General features: G+C 41.2%; 1 protein-coding gene across 7 annotated transcripts in view; it reads left to right on the forward strand.

The window, feature by feature from the left end:
• TMC1 (transmembrane channel like 1) overlaps nucleotides 1-18,770 on the forward strand; it is a 360,191-nt gene that overhangs the window by 168,807 nt on the left and 172,614 nt on the right. The gene's annotated exons all lie outside the window — the stretch shown is intronic.

The following is an 18,770-nucleotide window of genomic DNA, read 5'->3' on the forward strand; positions in this document are numbered from 1 at the left end:
CAGTTGAATTAACTTCACTACTTTAACCTCTTTGGCTCTGCTTATTGCCACATGACTCTTCATTAGCAGTCCTAAGAGCAAATTATGCATCAAAATTCCAATTAAGAGTCAATTGTTTGCCTACTCAATATCCCCTATGAGAAATCTTATACAAGAGCTTTTGTTTCAGAACTAAGTACTAGGAAAATTTTGCTCTCCTCAAGTAATGGCATGTTTTCTCCTTCTAGACAATGAGACCCATGTAATTGAACATATTTTCCTTTGTGCTTTGGCTGCTGGGAAGCACAGAGCCAAACTTGCAGCCCAAATTTTATGGCTATGTAACGTCCTATGGCCCACATAGCTGGTATCTTGATATTGATTTTCAGTCTTGACTCTGGTTGACAAAACATGCCATTATAAAAAAATTATAAAAGTATCTATAGGCTATCTGAAATTATTATAAAGTAGGCTATAAATAAACCAGTCAATTGTTTAAAAATTAATTCAATTTTTGCAGGGAGATGACTTTATGAACAATCTTTAGATTCACAGTTCAACCCTCAGAAGCCCATATCATTTTCAGTATACATTTCATGTGCATTTACCATGTGCCGGACAGATGTGCTCCTGGCAGGGAGGTTTCTAAGTATTAACAGAGTTCAGTCTCTCAAGGGCCTTTGGAGGCTCTAGAAGGAGGGACAAATACAAATTATGCAAGACTAAATAGAATAGATGTTGAATAGCAATGAACTTTTTTGATATAAGGGTACAGGGAAAGGAACAATTTATTCTCCAAGGGCTTAAAAGATAGAGGTTTTTTCAAAGGCAAAAAACTGAGGTCGTTTCAAGCCAAGGAGGCTGTATGAAGAATGCATAATGTTGCTAAATTGTAGTGAGAAATGACAAAACAATGTTGTTACAGAACATTATTAATGAGCAACAGATTATCATTAATACTGCTTCTTGAGGAAGATGAGTTTATGTAGAGGTGGGTAGAGTTTTTTAAAGAGAACTTCTGGGAATTTCACTACACTAGTCCTTATCATATACAGTTCAGTTTAAAAATTGTATTTCTCCTTTTTCTTGATAGAGGAATATCATTAGGACTTCTCTAATGCCTATCAATCATAACTGGGGCTATTTCTGAGTTGAGAGTCATAATGAAGAGAGGAAGCAAAAGAGGAAAGGAGAAGACAATGCAAGAAGAAAAGGGAAGGAAAAAATGATGACAGGGATTAACTGTATTTTCCTAATGTGGAGAGAGCACATGAGGATAAAGAGCATATGGAAGTCCTCAAGATAAAGAGTTTCTCTGGATTGGAATTGACCAAAATAGAGAAGGATGAAGAGACTATGACATATGGAAACTTCTCCTTGGGAAAAATGTCAGTGGAAAAGTTATTGGGTCAGATTGTTCTTCTGTCAAGGTAGAACATGGTGGCAATTTGACAAGGAACACAGTTTGGTACAATTAAGCCATCAAGCTTATGATGTGTGTTGTGTAGGGATGGGGAGGTGTGTTGGGGCCCAGGTGGGCGGGTAGGAGAAATCATGTATCCTGGGTCTTGCCCATATATTGATGTTAGATTCCACTGACCATGTCACCACCTGAACTGTGTGACTTTGCTAGCTAATTTATAACATCAAGAAGAGTTGCCTAAGCATAATCAGAGGGAAATTTCATAAACAGCAATTGCAGTGATTCCTACTGGCTGGGTGCTTTCAGAAACAATTTACACAAGGGCTGATTTCGACATGCACTAATGTATACAGTTTAGCTAGTGTTTTATATGGAAACTGTAATAAACCATTCTAATTGGTGCTTAATTTACATAGATTAGAGAGTTCCACAGGCCCACACATTGGTGCTTGGGGATTTTGGGTCATTTAATGGAGATGCCAATTTGATTCAGATAAATAACCAATTTTAGGGAATCCTGCTAAAGTTTGCCTGATACAAACTAGACTATCTTATTTTATTTTAATTTATTTTTGTGTACAAGTTATTTATTTAGGCAATGATTGTAATACTAAAAGCTTGGAGACAACTTAAATGCCCATCAACAAGGAACTGATTATATAAAGTATGTCTATCCATAAAATTAAAGATGTGCATTTAAAATAATGAGGCATGTAATGATAGCACACTGTCTAAGATACATATTTAAGTTAAAAAGGAAGATGCAGGACAATGTGTAAAGTATTCTAACATATGTGTTTTAAAAAGAGATGGAGTCCTGTATATATGTGTCACCTGTGTATGCCTAGTGTTCTTCTGGAATGCCACTAATGACAGAAACTAATTGACAGTGGCTGGCCTAGAAGGAAATATTAAGGGTCAAGAGTAGGAAGGAGACTTAACTTTTCGTTGTTTCTTTTCAAACTAGTCAGACTTAACTTGAGTTCTTTTTGCTTACTCTTGTCCAGTGGCCTCAACTAGCTTTCCATCTCTTTCCAAGATTCAGGACAAAGGGAATCACTGTATCAACATCAGACAGGAGAGTTTTGACCTTCTAGTCCTGTTCTATGTGGATGTATCCCAGATTCCTCCACAACCTGGGTCAGAGCATCTGTGGCCTTAGTATGAAGTTTTGTAAAAAGTTCTTCTTCAGACAGATGAATGAGAAAGATTTCTTCCTTCTGTATGGAGATAGCATAGCAAGTAGAGTGGGATGGATCTCATCCATGGCTTATCTCTGAGGTTAGATACTGTTGTGCAGTCTGCACACTGCACAACCATGTGTGGTGGCCCTGAACTGGGTCACCTTGCTGGGAGAGACTATGAGTTCCAGGCCCCTCACTTGGTATATCACTAACAGAAAACTCAAGCTCTAAGTAGATCACTGCACTTGCCCTACTTTTCCACCTGGTCTCACAGTCTTCAGGGTGGCAGAGTCCAAGGAAGTAATTATAAATTGATGTGGCAAATGATATGAGTGCTATGGAAGAGAATCTATGAAGGGCTTTCAAAGAGTGAAGAGGAAGCCATTCTGCATGGTGGCAGTTGCATCAGGTGGAGCCGTCTAAGTCAGTGTTTCTCAACTGGGGCCCTCTAAGGGATTTTTGGTTGTCTCAACTGGGGGCTGTGGTGCTACTGGTGTCTAGTGGATGAAGGCCAGGGATGTTGCTGAACATCCTACAATGCACAGGACAAAGAATTATCTAGCCCCAAATATTAGTAGTGCTGCCATTGAGAAACTTGGTCATATGCTGTGGTAACAAATAACTTAAAAAAATCTCAGTGGCTTAACTCAACAAATAATGGTATCTCCCTCATGCTGTATGTCCAGTCTGGGTTGGCAATGCAGCCCTGCTCATTGTAGTTCCACCAGGGAGTCTGGCTGATGGAGTTTGTGTGGGCTTCTACCATCACTGTGACAGGAGAAAGGAACTTAGTGGATGGCACAGGAGAGTTTTAAACTTCTGCTCAGAATTGGCACGTGTCCTTTCCAATCGCATTCCATTGGCCGTTATCTGTCATATGACCAAGCCTAAATTCACAGCAGGTGGGAAGTGCATTTTTGTCTTGTACCCAGAAAGAGGAAAGAATGGGAATTATTTTGAACTGCCCTCATGACTATTGTACTGATGGTAATAGTGGCTGTGGCAGTGGTGTGGGGATATAGGCAGTCTTCTGCTGCATAACAAACCACCCCAAACTTAGGGGCCGAGGACAACAACAGTCATTTAATTAGCTCATGAAGCTGAAATTTGGATAGGTCTGGAAGGAAACAGCTCATCTCTACACCATGTGGCATCAGCTGGGGCAGCTCGAAAACTGGGAGCCAGAATCATCTGAAAGCTTGATCGCTCATATGTCTGGCAGTTGATACCGGCTCGACTGAGACCTCAGCTGTGACTGTCAGCTGGACCACCTACACATGGCCTCTACATGTGGCTGTTTGGCTTCCTCACAACATGGTGGCTGGGTTCCAAGGCAGAAAGTAAATGCTGCCAGTTTCTTAAAGCCTGCATCTGGAAACTGGCACAGCATCACTTCTACCGTATTCTCTTTATTGAGGAGTTACAGAGCCCAAATTTAAGGGGGAGGGAACATAGACCTCATGTTTCAGTAGGAGGAAGGTCAAAGACTCTGGGGGCTATGTTTTAAAACTGTTTCTCAGGTCAGTGACAGGGTTGAAGAAATGGCAAGATTTCTTTAGATGGAGTTTGGGGAATGAGCATTCTGGACAAAAGCACATCATATCTGAATTATTCTCAATTTTCTAGGTGGCCCTGCCTCCTAGCTACTCACTCCTAGTACTGACATAAGCCTTATAAAAATGTTTTGATCCAATTATAAAATATATATCAAGTGCACTGTTTCACCAATGTGAAGTGCAATCTGGGTTTCTTCTGATTTAATTGTCTAAAATTATACATGATTCATTCTAATGCAAACAAATGAAATTTTTTAAAAAGCATCACCAAATTTTTCTGTTAAATGTTTGTTTTTCTTTAATAATAATAATAGTTCAGTTCATAATAATAGTTTAGCTTACCTTAATTTTGGGATTTAGTAGATTACTGGCACTCATTCTGCTTTGGATTCATTTTGCTATGAACTTCATGGTTCAATTTGACTTTAAAGCAGGCTGGACTTGACCTGAAACACTTTCTTCAGGAATCAGATGCAATAGGGGTTGAGGAATAGCATAAATGGGCCATCCTTTTTCTGATTTTGAGAAGGGGATTATTACCAATATCCATGTGTTTTCCTGTCTTTTCAGAGTAAATCCTAACAGCATTGGCTGTGGGTCATAGAACCGCAGAATTGTAGAGCAGAGAGCATCTTTCAAGGTCATCTAAGTTGAGTTTCCTCATTTTGCACATGAGAAAAGTGAGAATCAATGAAGCAAGGTGACCTCTTAGAGTTTCAACTCACTATTACACAGAAAGAGGAAGGGCAGTTGGTACATGGTGGGGGGGCCCCATGTTGGTACATGAAGGACAGTTGGAGGGGACCCACTGATGAATTACAGGGAATCGAATGTTCCCCCCTGTATTTTTCACTGAGGAAGAAGCAGCTTCTTAGCTTCTACTGCATTGGCTTCTCTTGTGACCCCTGTCCCAGCCCTTGGCTGCATCTACTCCACAGTCCTAGCCCTGGACCATTCCATCTGCCTTCTGTTTATGCGCTGACAGCTGCCTTTCCCCTCATCCTTTGTTCTTGTTCTTTTAAATCCAAGGGGGAGTTGCTCCACTGACAGCATTTGAATTCAGCTCATGAAAAATTCTATAACAAGTGTACGTGACTGTTTGATCTCTGGCTTCTCCCACATATTTGCCCTTTATACCCTGAGATCCATAAACTTCATTTCCTTGGAGCAGATTACAATTTCAATGGAAAGGAAATAACTGTGTAGCTTTCAAGCTGAGCTCAATTCTAATAAGAATCAAGCAAAGCTCAATCCTGGGTCACTGTGGATACTCAGGCACTGAATCAGTCTGTGGCAATCTCTCTGAAAACACAGCTTCATTGTTATGATACTGGAAAATCCCTGACCTCGGTTCAAATTCCTGGGCAAGATGCTTAAACTCTGCAGACTCAGTTTCCCGTTATATAATTGGGAACACTAATATTTGTTAGTGCATCCTGTGTGTCAAACTCTTATGGTTTATGATCCAGTGAGGAAGATGGACATGAATTAAATGATCACAAATAAATATAAAATTATAAATAGGTAAATCCGTAAGCCATGAGTCCATAAATCAGGACTTCCTGAGCAAACTGGGATATATGGATCCTCCCCATCCTACCCTTCCCATGACAAAGAAGGTTGGGAAAGACTTCCCTGGGAAAAAGGGAAGATGGAACTGAGATCTACAGGAAGAGTGAGGATTTCTAGGCAAAAGGGGTAAGACAGGAACATTTAGGCCGAGAGAGCAAGCAGCATATGCAAAACTCTAAAGCAAGGGGAAGCATGGGGCCTACAACGGTTTGAAGACCGGTATGGTAGAAGACTAGAGGAGTGTGTGGCAAATGTAGGGGCCAGAGTACTTGCCTGTCTCATAGGTGTTAGGAATGTGGGCTTGATCCTGGCTGGTTTTATGGAGGGGAATTGCAAGACTAGATTTGTATTTAAAAAAAATCAGTCTGGCTTCAGAGTACAATTGAGTTCAGTAGTGGTTCTCAGTCTTGGCTTTCAAAGTGAAGCTTTTACACAATACCAAAGCCTGGGCCCCACCCCCAGTGATTTGGATTTAGTTGGTTTAGAGTAGATTCCTGTAGATTATAATGGATGCCAGGGCTGAGATTTACTATAGAAAGCGGCTTTAATGGATGTGGGGAAGAACAACTGCAAAGCTACTCCTGTAGCCCTGATAAGTAATGATGAGATAGGTTTATGGCAGTAGCAGGGACTCTGTAGCTATAGAGGAGTGATTCTCAAACTGTACTGGACTTCCAATTCCTGGAGGACTTGTAAAAATGCAGATATCTGGGCCTCCTTGATTAGGCCTGGGTTGGGGCCTGAGAATGTGCATTTCTGACCAGTTCCCTGGAGATATTAATGTTGCTGGTTTGGAGACCACACTTGGAGAATCACTGATCTCGAGAAAAGCTGTCAGATTTGGTAGATAAAAATGAACAGAATTTGGTGATAGATGGCCTATACACCTAAGGGTGAGGGAGACTGAAAGGACTCTTTTTAGTTTTCTGAATGTATGTGTTGTGCCATTTATTGACATTCGGGGAACAGCCAATCAGACCAGAAAGGATCATGAATTCCGTGCTGTGCATGTATTTGAGGATGTCTTTGAAACAACTAAGTGGTTATATTAAGTAGGGACATATATAGAACTTGGAAGAGAAGGTGATTAGAGATGTAAATTTGAGAATCATTGTATAGATGGTCACTGAAACCAAGGACTTATCTATCAGTGGGACCACTCAATTTTCCAACCTTCTTTTGCTCTTAGCCTTAGTTTCAAAGCTCTGGCTTCTCTTTTTCTTAGCCTGTCCAAAGTGTCATAACCCTTCCAGCCTCAGTGCCTTCTTAAAGACTATTCCTTCTGTTTGGAAGAATGTTTACTCTCCCTCTTCAAATTTAGCTCCTTTTGCTCCTTTTGGATTCCACCCATCAGGCGTGGTCATTAGCAACCAGGAACCTTTGTTTCTCTGATTTGTAGCATAAATCAAAGTTGGTGATTATGTGTTTATTTGTGTGATAATTTGCTAAATGGTCATCTCTCTTACTAGATTCTAAGAGAACACCACTGCATCCTGAGGGCTTAGCTCAATATCTAATTGCACTTAAGGAAACCCTCTGAGACAGTTGTTAAGTGTCCAGCAGGTTAGTTACAGAGGTGGTAGTTGTTAAAACGGGTAATTTTTCAGGAATGGGGAGAAGCAGTCGCTGGTGTTTTTTCAGTGATGAGATTAAATTTTGTAGGACTCCGAAACGAATGTGTGAATCAGCAACAGCGCCATCTGGTGGAAATAAGCGCCATCTGGTGGAAATAACTACGACCTGGCTGTCCAGGCCCAGGGTTTTTTAAACAAATGTTGCTCTGGGAGAAAAGACTTTTTTATACTTAAAAAATATGAGTAAAATTTATTAGAGGGAAGATGGACTCTCTTTCTGAGAGAGACATTTGGAATAATTGGATATTGAAAACAGCGTTTAGTTTTCAAAAGAGAACGACCCTGTAATTCAGAGGGGTTTATTCAAAGGACACATATGGAAGGAAATAAGGAAGTTAGAGATTTCCACCCAAAGCCAGCATTACAGAAAAACGGGAACAGGCATAAAGCTGTGCTTCTCAGACTGATTTGCATTTTGGAATTGACTGGTCAATGCGGATATTGCTGTCTGTCTTGTAGTCTCCTCGGTGGCAGATGCAGGTCTCAGTTACTTTCTCCGCTCTTGCTCCACGACTGTGGGCCTTCCTCCTGCAGAGACATGGTGTTACTAAAATGGTGATGTCAGCGGCTTCACAATATGGTGGCTTGAAGGTATGAAAGTGGACTCATAATTTTTCTTTGTTTCTAAATTTTTCTCAGAATGGGGAAGATATATGGCTTTTTTTTTTTTTTCGGTACACGGGCCTCTCACTGTTGTGGCCTCTCCCGTTGCGGAGCACAGGCTCCGGACGCGTAGGCTCAGCGGCCGTGGCTCATGGGCCCAGCCGCTCCGCGGCATGTGGGATCTTCCCGGACCGGGGCACGAACCCTTGTCTCCTGCATCGGCAGGCAGACTCTCAACCACTGCGCCACCAGGGAAGCCCAATATATGGCTTTTTAATTCTGTGATAGGAAGTGGAAACTGTGACTATAGCCCACAATTTATGAAATTGATTTCACAATGTGCAGCTCTCCTCTGCTTCTAATTCAACTGTTCTTGTTGCTACCAGTAGACTTAGTGAAGGACTTGAAGCCAAGTGGATTGATGTTGGTCAGTCACTTCCCTGGGTATGATGTCCCTATTGGGCAGAGCTTTTGTAACCATCTACTTCACAGACCATTGTCCAGCCTGCACATCGTTTGCTCAGAGGTCTGGTGCCCTCCCTTATTCCATTCAGATATGGCATTGTTGGGGGTCATACAGTAAAGAATATAATCACTGTACCAGTTAAGTGGTTTTGATTCAAATAGCTTAAATTATAAGGGAATTTATTTCTTATATAACTGGTAAGTCTAGCAATAAAATGGCCTTTCTGTGAGGGATGATCCAGTGGTTCAGTGATGTCAAAAACCTTGTCTATTATTCCACTTTGCTATCTACAATGTTGGCTTCATCTTAAGGTTGTCTTCCTTTATTGTCATAGGTTTTGTATTAGTCAGGATCAACTGGATTATGCTATAGTAACATTATGGACTGAATGTTTGTGTACTCTCAATCCATATGTTGAATCCCTAATCCCCAATGGGATAGTATTAGGAGGTAGGGCCTTTGGAAGGTAGCTAGTGAGTAGAGCCCCATGATGGGATATGCCCTTATAAGAAGAGGAAGAGACATCAGAGTTTCCTTTCTCTGTCATGAGAAGACACAGTGAGAAGGCAGCCATCTGCAAGCCTGGAAGAGGGTTCTCACCAGATACCGAATCTGTCAGTACCTTAATCTTGGATTTCCAAGCCCCAGAACTGTGAGAAAATAAATATTTGTATTTAAATTACCCAGTCTGTGGTATTTTGCTCTGGAAGCCAGAGCTGGCTAATACATAAATTGATATACCATGAAGTGGGGTGCTGTGGAAATGGCTTTGGTACTGGGTACTGGGTAGAAAATGGAAGAGGTTTGAAATGCATGCTAGAAAAGCCAAGATTACCATGAAACGACTGTTAAAGGTAATTCTGGTGAGAACTCAGAAAGAAAAGAGGAACTCTGTAAAGAAAGCTTCTATCTTCATAAAGCATAATAATTAATCATGAATAGAATGATAGAAATATGGAAATATAGAAATGTGGTAAAGGCCATTCTGATGACGTCTCAGACAGAAACAAGAAACATGTTATTGGACAATAGAGAAAAGGCAGTCCTTGTTATAAAGTGGCAAAGAACTTGACTGAATTTTGTTCACATTCCAGTGTTTTGTGGAAGGTAGAACCTGTGAGTGATAAGCTGGGTATTTAACTGAGGAGCTTTCTAAGCAAGGTGTTGAAAGAGTAGCTTGGTTCTCCCTGACTGCTTACAGTAAAACACAAGAAGAGATAAATGAATTGTAGAAGGAATTATTATGCAAAAAGGAACCAGAATTTAAAGATTTCGAAAATTCTCCCTGTATGCAGAGAGCACAGAGTGTGTTGGAACAACCGTTTGATAGGACATCAGTATGAACCGTGGACCTAATCAGCCACCTCAGCAGAAACTCTGCCAGTTTGAACTGAAGGAGATGGCTGTAGGACTTCTTAGATCCCACAGGACTGGACCATAGTGATACTCAGCTGTGAAGGTGTGCTATTCTTCAAGACAAGGGAAGAACAACCCCAAAGGTGATTCAGAGGTCATCAGAGCTGCCTGCCTCCTTGATTCTATTCATTTCCTGTCATGCATTATGTTCCCTCTCTGTAATATTCTCTCTTGTGAAAATGAAAAGGATAAGATTCAGTCATTACAATAAACTACGCTGCAGTGTTGGTGCTCCACATCCACCATACTTCATTCTATGGTCTCCATGGAAAAGGACCTTGGATAGCTGCTCACTCCACTATTCTTCTCCTCTTCCTTTCTTTTCCTCCAGCTAGGAGCAGCTTCAACAGCTTTTCCTCAAGGCTATCCCCAGGATCTTATGGTGAGGGTGGGACTGTCTGGCGCCACATACTTTTTTGAGCCACAGACCTAGGGGTTCAATTCCACGGAGCCACCGTCCCTCTACTGATGCTCTCACTCTGACCCTCCCCCAGCTTTCTCTCCTTGAATCTCTTTGCCTTAGGACACATCAGTTTTTCCTCCACTTCTTTACAGGGCTCTGTGATGCTGATGACTCAAGGCCAATGCTCGTACTTACCTCTTTTTCAAGCCGCATCATCTCAGAAACTGGGTGATAGTTTTTCCAGCCTCTAAAACATGGAGATAGCATTCTCAGTGACAGAGTGTCATTGCTTTTTGGCACATAGAAGACTAGGTAAAGAGTGGAAGCCGGAACTCTCAGAAATCTCTTAAGTGGAGGCACCAGGGGAGCAGATGTGTGCTACATTTAGTTACTTATGCAGGTGTTTATTTAATGCCTACTAAAGATGGAGACTAGTTTGTTTATTTTAATGTGATATAACTTAAATGCAATAAGGAGCATTTTTTGTTTTTTTTTTTTTTTTTGGTACGCGGGCCTCTCACTGCTGTGGCCTCTCCCATTGCGGAGCACAGGCTCTGGACGCGCAGGCTCAACGGCCATGGCTCACAGGCCCAGCGGCTCCACGGCATGTGGGATCTTCCCGGACCGGGGCACACACCCGTGTCCCCTGCACCGGCAGGCGGACTCTCAACCACTGCGCCACCAGGGAAGCCCAAGGAGCATAATTTTAAGTGTACAGTTTGATGAGTTTTGCATATGTACACATTTATTTAACTACCATCCTGATCATACAGAGAGCATTTCTAGCATCTCAAAAAGTTCCCTATGCCCCTTCCTGGTCAGAACATCCCCCAAGGTATTTACTTTTGAAAAAAATTATATTATAAATGTTTTAAACATAAAAGGGTGGAGAACAACAAAATGTACCCCTATACATATATCATCCTTATACTTATTACCCAGATCCAGTGTTTTTAAAGATTTTGCTGTACAATATTTATCTATTCCCCTTCTCTTTATGCATGTGTGTTAACTATTTTAAGCACACCTCAATTATCACATCATTCTATTTTGGTATACATTTCCAAAAACGTGGATATTTTCTTACATAGCCATAGCTTTATTGTACTGTGTGGTAAATGATGTGGAATCATTTACCACACAGTACACAATACAATCTCCCTAATTGTCTTTGTATAATTTATTTGGTCAAATTGAGATTCCGTCAAGGTCCATGGTAGTTCTCTCTCTCTTTTTCTCCTTGTCATTAACTTGTTAAAGATACTATGAGTTGACCTGTAGAACGTCTGTTTCCTTCAGGTGGTGTTAAACTTGTTCCTCCAGCTGCCATTTTCTTTTTTGACTGGAATTCAGCTCTAAAGCCTTCATCTGACGCAGGTTCAGGTTTTTGTGAGAATACGATGTTATATATTTCACATCACATCACTTCGGGAGACACATTGGAGCTGGCTGTTTCATTTTAGTGATATTAATATTGATTCTTGAATTCAAGTGTTCACAGCCTGATCTCTCCCTTTCCTTATCAACCTTTCATCTAAAGATTTACACATTAGCTTTAAACATTTATTCTGCAAATATTTGTCAGAGCCTCTACTGAGTACCGTTAATGTGCAAGATACTGGGATTACCAAGGTAGACAAAAGGAACTAGTTGCTGACAAGTATAAAGACTATTCATGTATCCTCAGCCTAAGAGTATACCCCCCAAATATGGGGTTTCTATTTGTAGAGCAGATTTTTCTAGCCAGGGAAAGATGTGAATGGAAAATACAATTGGACCCCAGAGCTTCCTTAATGTCTGATTGATCCTATTACCTTTTCTTCCTTTACTTCTTCCTCATTTCATTCCTTTCTCTTCTCTTTTCCATTTTTCAATTATTTTGCTTTCATAATATGCTGGGTATACTGAAGATCAGTATTAGAAGTAAGGTGCACTAAATTGTTCTTGTTTGTATGCCACGGTGATTCATGAGGGAGTTGGTTAGATAGCAGATCATACAACAACCCAATTTTGTCAAAGATAAAACTAAACTACAAGACCTTGTTACTTTTCTAAGTTCACACAATAACTGACCCTAATAATAAAGGCTGTCTTTACTGGAAGTACCCAGTAGCACACCTTCTGACAAGCAACAGGGACTCTTCCAAAAAGAAAGATAGTCAAAGGCACATAGTGTAAATCTACACCAAAGCACACCTGATAAGGAACTGTATACACTGTCCCCTCTGGAAACTCAGTATACTGTGTATTTAACATAGTTGCTTTTGGCAGCTTAAAGTAGTTGAGTTGTATATCAGTAGGTGCTCTTCATGGAATTCAAATATTAAAGGCTTTTACTCCACCTTGAAGAAAATGCACAACTAACTAAAGAAATGCAAGTTTAAAAAGGAAGAAAAAAGAGCAAAGAAAAATCCACTAGGGTCTCTAAAAAAGAAGTGTGTGAGACACTTGACTGTCAGTGGCTTATAGGTGCCATAAAATCTAATATCCCTACTTCATGTTGTGACAGGGTGGAAGGCACATTGGCCACTAACATCCCTGGCATATATTTGTGGATTTGAATTTCATAAAGTGAAATACCATCAGCTGAGGGCGTTGCTGCTACTGTTACAGAGCTGTGGCATCTATCACAAAACTGCCACATGAGAGACTTCTCAGGTGACGAGATGTGGAATTCCTAATGAGAAAAGTTTATTAGAAAAGACTTTCTAATGCTGCTCTTTAGAGAAGCACGTTTTACGTTTGTAATGGACCAAAGTTCTAGCTGTTGACTTTTCTTCCTGCACAGAGAAGAAAGGATGACACAGTGCTGTTCATGTTGGGCACGGAAAGTGCTCTTGCCAAGCGGGTCAGCGGGACACAGGGACTGCATGCCTCACAATAGTGCAGATTGGCTCATATTTACTCAACTCTGTGGACTCGCAGTGCTCTGTGACAGATTTCAGTTTCTGGAAAAGGAAGGGCTACCTCGAGGGCACCTGCTGTTCACCCCTCTATTAGATTAAGACTGAAGAATGATAGTAGCCGTGTGTAGCAACTGGCGTGAGGTCATCCTGGATACCCACATGTCAGCTCCAGGAAACAGCTACATTTTCCAACTTTCTCACCACATGGCCCTGAGAATGAATTAAAGTCAGTGCTTATTAGGGGTGTATAAAGGGTTGGTAATATACCTCTCACAAGTCCCTGACCCAGATATAGGGGCCATCGTGCCTTGGATGTTACTGGGAGCTGTGTTGGGTGTGTTCTGTTTAGCTCCCTAGTGGAGAATAAAACAATAGCTACAGTATGAATAATAAAACCCAGATGTCAGCGCAGACCCTCTGTTCTCCGGTCTTCTTCAAGATTTTTGCACCTTTCCAGGGATTATTGTTGGTTCAGGGTTGACTCCTACTTCCTGCTTCTGGGAGAACTTATTCCACATTCCTAGCCTCTCATCTCCCATGTAAGTTCCCTTCTCTCCACCCCATGCTGCACGAACACTGTACTCATCCTCTTCTCTTTGAATTACATGAAGAAAAAAATAATACTCTCATGGGGCATTTATGTGTAATAGTCTTTACTGCACGTTTGAGAACACAGAAGGGGGTTTATATCCTAGCAGAGCAAATATCTTAACTGGAAAATAGAAAAAAATGAAACAAAACAGTCCTCAGCTACCATAGTGTTGCATTCCTCTTATCTTTTTGCTTCCTCCTTTACTTCTGTTGCCTCCCCCTCAGAAGTGGTAGTAGACCCTACTATCCTCAGTCTCTGCTCTGGGGATCTTCTTGTATATCCAGAGGAAAATAAATGTGCCCTTGCTCTGCTAAATCATCTAATCTGGGTCTCAATCCTTCTCGCCCACCAGTCTCTGCAATTGAAAAGGGGCAGCAGAGAGATTTATTTTCCCAGTGACATAAATTAATACCTCCCCCTATTCTTCCAACCTGGAAGACAGATTTAATTATGGTTAGTTTTGATGAAAAACAAGCTTTTTATTTTTTCTCCACTACTGGAATAATAATGTAAGGGAGCATTGTGAGGTATGATTATTCTATTTTCATAATGTTATCTATTATTACTAATATCTTTTTCTTCTCCCAAAGGTGGCTGAATAATGTAGCAAACACTACATTATTAAAGATAATCAAAAAGTGGAGTCAGAGCTCTGATAATAAAATTACTGAACTCTCCAAGGCCAAGGACCTGGTTTTCAGTCATGAGTTTTCTAATCCTTGCTCCTACTGCTAGGAAGGCTGAACTGGTTTCCCTGTCTTTATCAGTGAGTCACATTTAAGACGGACCAGGGACTTCCCTGGTGGTGCAGTGGTTAAGAATCCGCCTGCCATTGCAGGGGATACGGGTTCGAGCCCTGGTCCGGGAAGATCCCACATGCCGTGGAGCAACTAAGCCTGTGTGCCACAACTACTGAGCCTGTGCTCTATAGCCTGTGAGCCACAACTACAGAAGCCACCACAATAGAAGCCCACGCACTGCAACGAAGAGTAGCCCCCGCTTGCCGCAACTAGAGAAAGCCTGTGCGCAGCAACAAAGACCCCATGCAGCCAAAAATAAATAAATAAATTTATAAAAGGAAAAAAAAAAGAGAGACTGGAAGGGAAGAAAATGATGACTTTTGGGAGAATGCAGAATTTGTATTGTGGAAACTATTCTTTCCTACTCAAAGAAGGATTTTAGACTTGTTCCTCTCCTTTTCCTGTACATTTGGGGATGTACATCTGTTTCCTCCTCTCCACTTGGTTAGGTGCTGACAATGTTCTCTTGTCTTAAAGTTGCTTCCTATTGGACCAGCAGAGTGTTTGCTGCTAATTAGGCAAGGAGAAAGTGGTAGGAGAGACATGGCTTAGCCAGAGGACACCTGCCTCTCCCACCATTTTTTTTGCAAAGATATTTAGATTTCCCTCCGTTAGGTGGATGCCAAAGAAGATGGATGGGGCAAAAGCCTTCTTGCCAATATCTCCCAAAAGGACTGTGGAAGAGTGGATCCAAAAAAAAAGAAAGTCTGTAGGTTAAATTTCACAAGGAAAGGGCTGAGGAGTAGAGGCCAAGTTGAAGCTGGATTTTCCATATAAAACAGTATGCAGAGGAAGACCCCCTCAGGACCCTGCAATGAACCAACAAATGCACATCCAGTCCCTGGACACCTGCCATGCAGAGGAGGCCCTGTCATGTTGGTGGATAAGAGATAGCAACAACCTCCAGAAAGAGATATCAGAGTTGCTGAGAGCAGCTTGCTGCATCTCAAGTAAGTCAGTGTTACCCGCTCCCACATCAGTTGCCTGAAGTTTTGTGGGTAAATGCAGGTTGGAGAATCAGAGAGGAGAAAGGGAGAAGGCAGTCATGAGAAAGTAGACCATGCCTTCAGTGGGGTGCTGGAAATAGTTCATACCTGCTCAAGAGACTAAAGTTTACATTTTCAGGAATTTTGCCAGTTGTTCATTGGTAGTTTGAATCAGCCCTGGTTGGACTACTCTATATAGCATTAATACACAGTGGAAATCAGTCACTGCTACAAATTGGGCACTTTGGATTTTTTCTCCCCTAAAGAGTTGGTCTACCAGTGTGCCACTGCCTTCTCCCCACCCAAGACAGGTGCTGTCCAGGGACAGCGAGAGCCTGAAGGGGTAACTTGTCTGATTATTTTAAGAACAAAAGAGAAATTAAATTGAAATATAACCAGGGAATCCTGTTCCTCAGCAAGAAAAGGGAGGTCAACAAAACAAAATTGGGTCAGTTATTAGAAAAACAAAATACCATTCTATACTGTATTCTTACCACAATTGGCTGCTCTCCTTCTGCAGGGGAGGGAAAATAACTTCCCTTTACTTTTCTGAGTTCTCGGTGAGACTTCTGTAATAATAGATTAACGAGAAAAACAAACAAGTTTATTAATACGTATACCTCATGTCTACATGGGAGATACTCAGAAGAAAATGAGTAAGCCCAAGGTGACTTAGAATTCAGACTTAAATACTATCTTAGTAGGGAAAGGGGAAAAAGGATGTAGGCCTCTCAGGGCAGAGTGAATGATTTTTAGGAAAATTGAATGGGTCCTTAGAAGAATGTATTTGGGAGACATGATAGTTTGTGGCAACGTTCGTTTAGGCATGGTGTTGCCCTCTAGCCTTCTCTCCTGTAGTTAAGTCAATCTTCTCTGCCTAATGAAACTCCCAGGGAAGGGATTTATGGCAAGTGAGTTCCTTTTGGAGGATCTGTGTTTAGGCACATAAGGGAAGTTCAGAGAAAGTCTCTACCTGCATTTGCTGTTTTTCAAGTGCCTTCAGCTCAAAATAGTCAATATACCAAAGTGGCATATTTTGGAGTGGCATGTCCTGAACTCCTACAGTCATATTTTAAGGTGACATATTCTGCTACCTTTCACCTCTGTTATGGATTGAATTGTATTCTCCCCAAAAGATGTGATCTTTATAGAGGTAATGAAGGTAAAATGAGGTCATTAGGCCCTAATCCAATATGACTGGTGTCATTATAAAAAGGAAACATTTGGACACAGAGACAGATTAGCACAGAGGGGAGATGATATGGAGACATACGGGGAGAAGATGGCCATATGACTTAGAATGATGCATCTACAAGCCAAGGAACTGAGGATTGCCCGCAATTACCAGAAGCTAGAAGAGACAAAGAAGACTCCCTCGCTACAGCCATCAGAGAAAGCGTGGTCCTGTCAACTCTTTAAATTTTGGTCTTTTAGCCTCCAGAACTGTGAGACAATAAATTTCTGTTGTTCTAAGCCAGTTTTTGGTACTTGTTATGGCAGCCCTAAGAAACTAATAACAGACTTCAAAATACAGTTGCAATGGCTAGATTGGCTACCATTTGTTGATTATTTACAATGTGTATGGTACCAACACCTAGCTTTCTTTATATTATCTGAATTAATCCTTACAGAAGCCCTGTAAGGATGAGAAAACTGAAGCTTCTGTTGGTCATTGCAAAAGAGCATCAGAAGTTTCCAGGCAAGGAGGAGCCTCAGATATCTCAGAATCAGCAACAGGGAACTGTCACTAGATTTCTCCAGGCAGACAGTGAGGAGCTGGGTACTTACAGGGAGAATTATTGTCATTCTATCCAGACCCATACATCGCTCCAGTTCACTTCAAAACTGAAAATGTGTCCTTTGGCTTAAGGGTTATGACAGTAGACAGGGAGATGATAGTGAGCAACCAAACAAATAGGATACTCTCAAACAATTTGCGATTAATTCAAGGTGTTGTGACTCAAACATCCGGTGCTCCAGTGAAGGAATTGGCTCAAATAGTTGCTAGGTGTTCCAGCAACCCTTCGGGGCTGAATGATTATCAAGAATAAAATACCAGGACATAGAGAAGAGCCAAGTGGAGAAGGGAAAGCATTCTAAAACGCTAATCTGAGAAGTTGTGAAATGGTAGCAGGGCTGTGAGGGAAGTACAATGGAGAGCGATGAGTTGTGGATCAGCAAATAATTACAATGATTCTGGAGCCAGGAGGATTATTCAGTAAGCTAACAAATGTGGGGTCGGCTGCCTTAAAACTGCTACACCCAGCTTATTTTGCAGTTTTGACTTAAGTCTTGAAACTGTAAAGCTCATGACATGCAGCCTGGGATAAAAATCAGGGGTTTCAATCAATATCAACTGACATAGTAACTTTGGGGGGTCAGAATGTCTTAAATGAAATGAGTTTTAGTGGCTCTCAGAAGATACTGGGAACAGGACATTCTATCTTGGAGACTGTGTCTGCTAGAATGAGGGTGACACTGGAACCTTGAAAGTGGCAGAACTTTTTCTCAAAATTCAAAAATATTGGTTGTAATACGGGTAGAAAGATGCTCAGGTGATGGCTGTATTTTTTCTGGGCTGATCTCTGGTTCATGTATAGATCTTACATTTTAGACCCACAGAATGTCTTTATTTACTAAGTGTCTCTTTCGTACTGGGCTTTATGCCAACTGCTGGGGACACAAAAATGAAAATGTGCTTCTTGCCGTCAGTAAAAGTTAAGTAAATGTCTTGTTTAGAGACAGACGTTCAAACAATTATAATGTAATGTAAAAAAGACTTCTAGAGGTCTGCACACGGTGCTCCAGAAGCTCTGAGTTAGGAAGGACCAGCTCCCTAGTGATGAGGAGTAGGCTGTCAAGCAAGGCTCCATAGAGGAGCTATAATTATAGGACTGGGGTCCGTGAAATATGTCAGCAGGTGCCAGATTACAAAGACTCTCATGCCAGGCTTAAGGGAGCCATTTAAGTCTTTTAAGTTGTATGGTGACATGATTAAATGTGTTTTTTAGAAAAATCTCTATGGCAGCAGTGTGGAGGATGAAGTGACAGAAATACACACTGTGGTTTACTTTGTTCTAAACGGCAATTTTACCTTTAACTGTGCATACACCTTATTGACTATACTCAAGCCACAAAATGTACAGACTTAGAAACCCTGCATTACACTCCTGCACCTAGGTTTGTCACTGATTCAGCATATGCTCCAATCTTATAGTCATATGATTTTGTTTATGGAATTGGTTAAGAC

Source organism: Kogia breviceps, chromosome 8, assembly GCF_026419965.1.
Source record: "Kogia breviceps isolate mKogBre1 chromosome 8, mKogBre1 haplotype 1, whole genome shotgun sequence".
Classification (NCBI taxonomy): Eukaryota; Metazoa; Chordata; class Mammalia; order Artiodactyla; family Physeteridae; genus Kogia; species Kogia breviceps.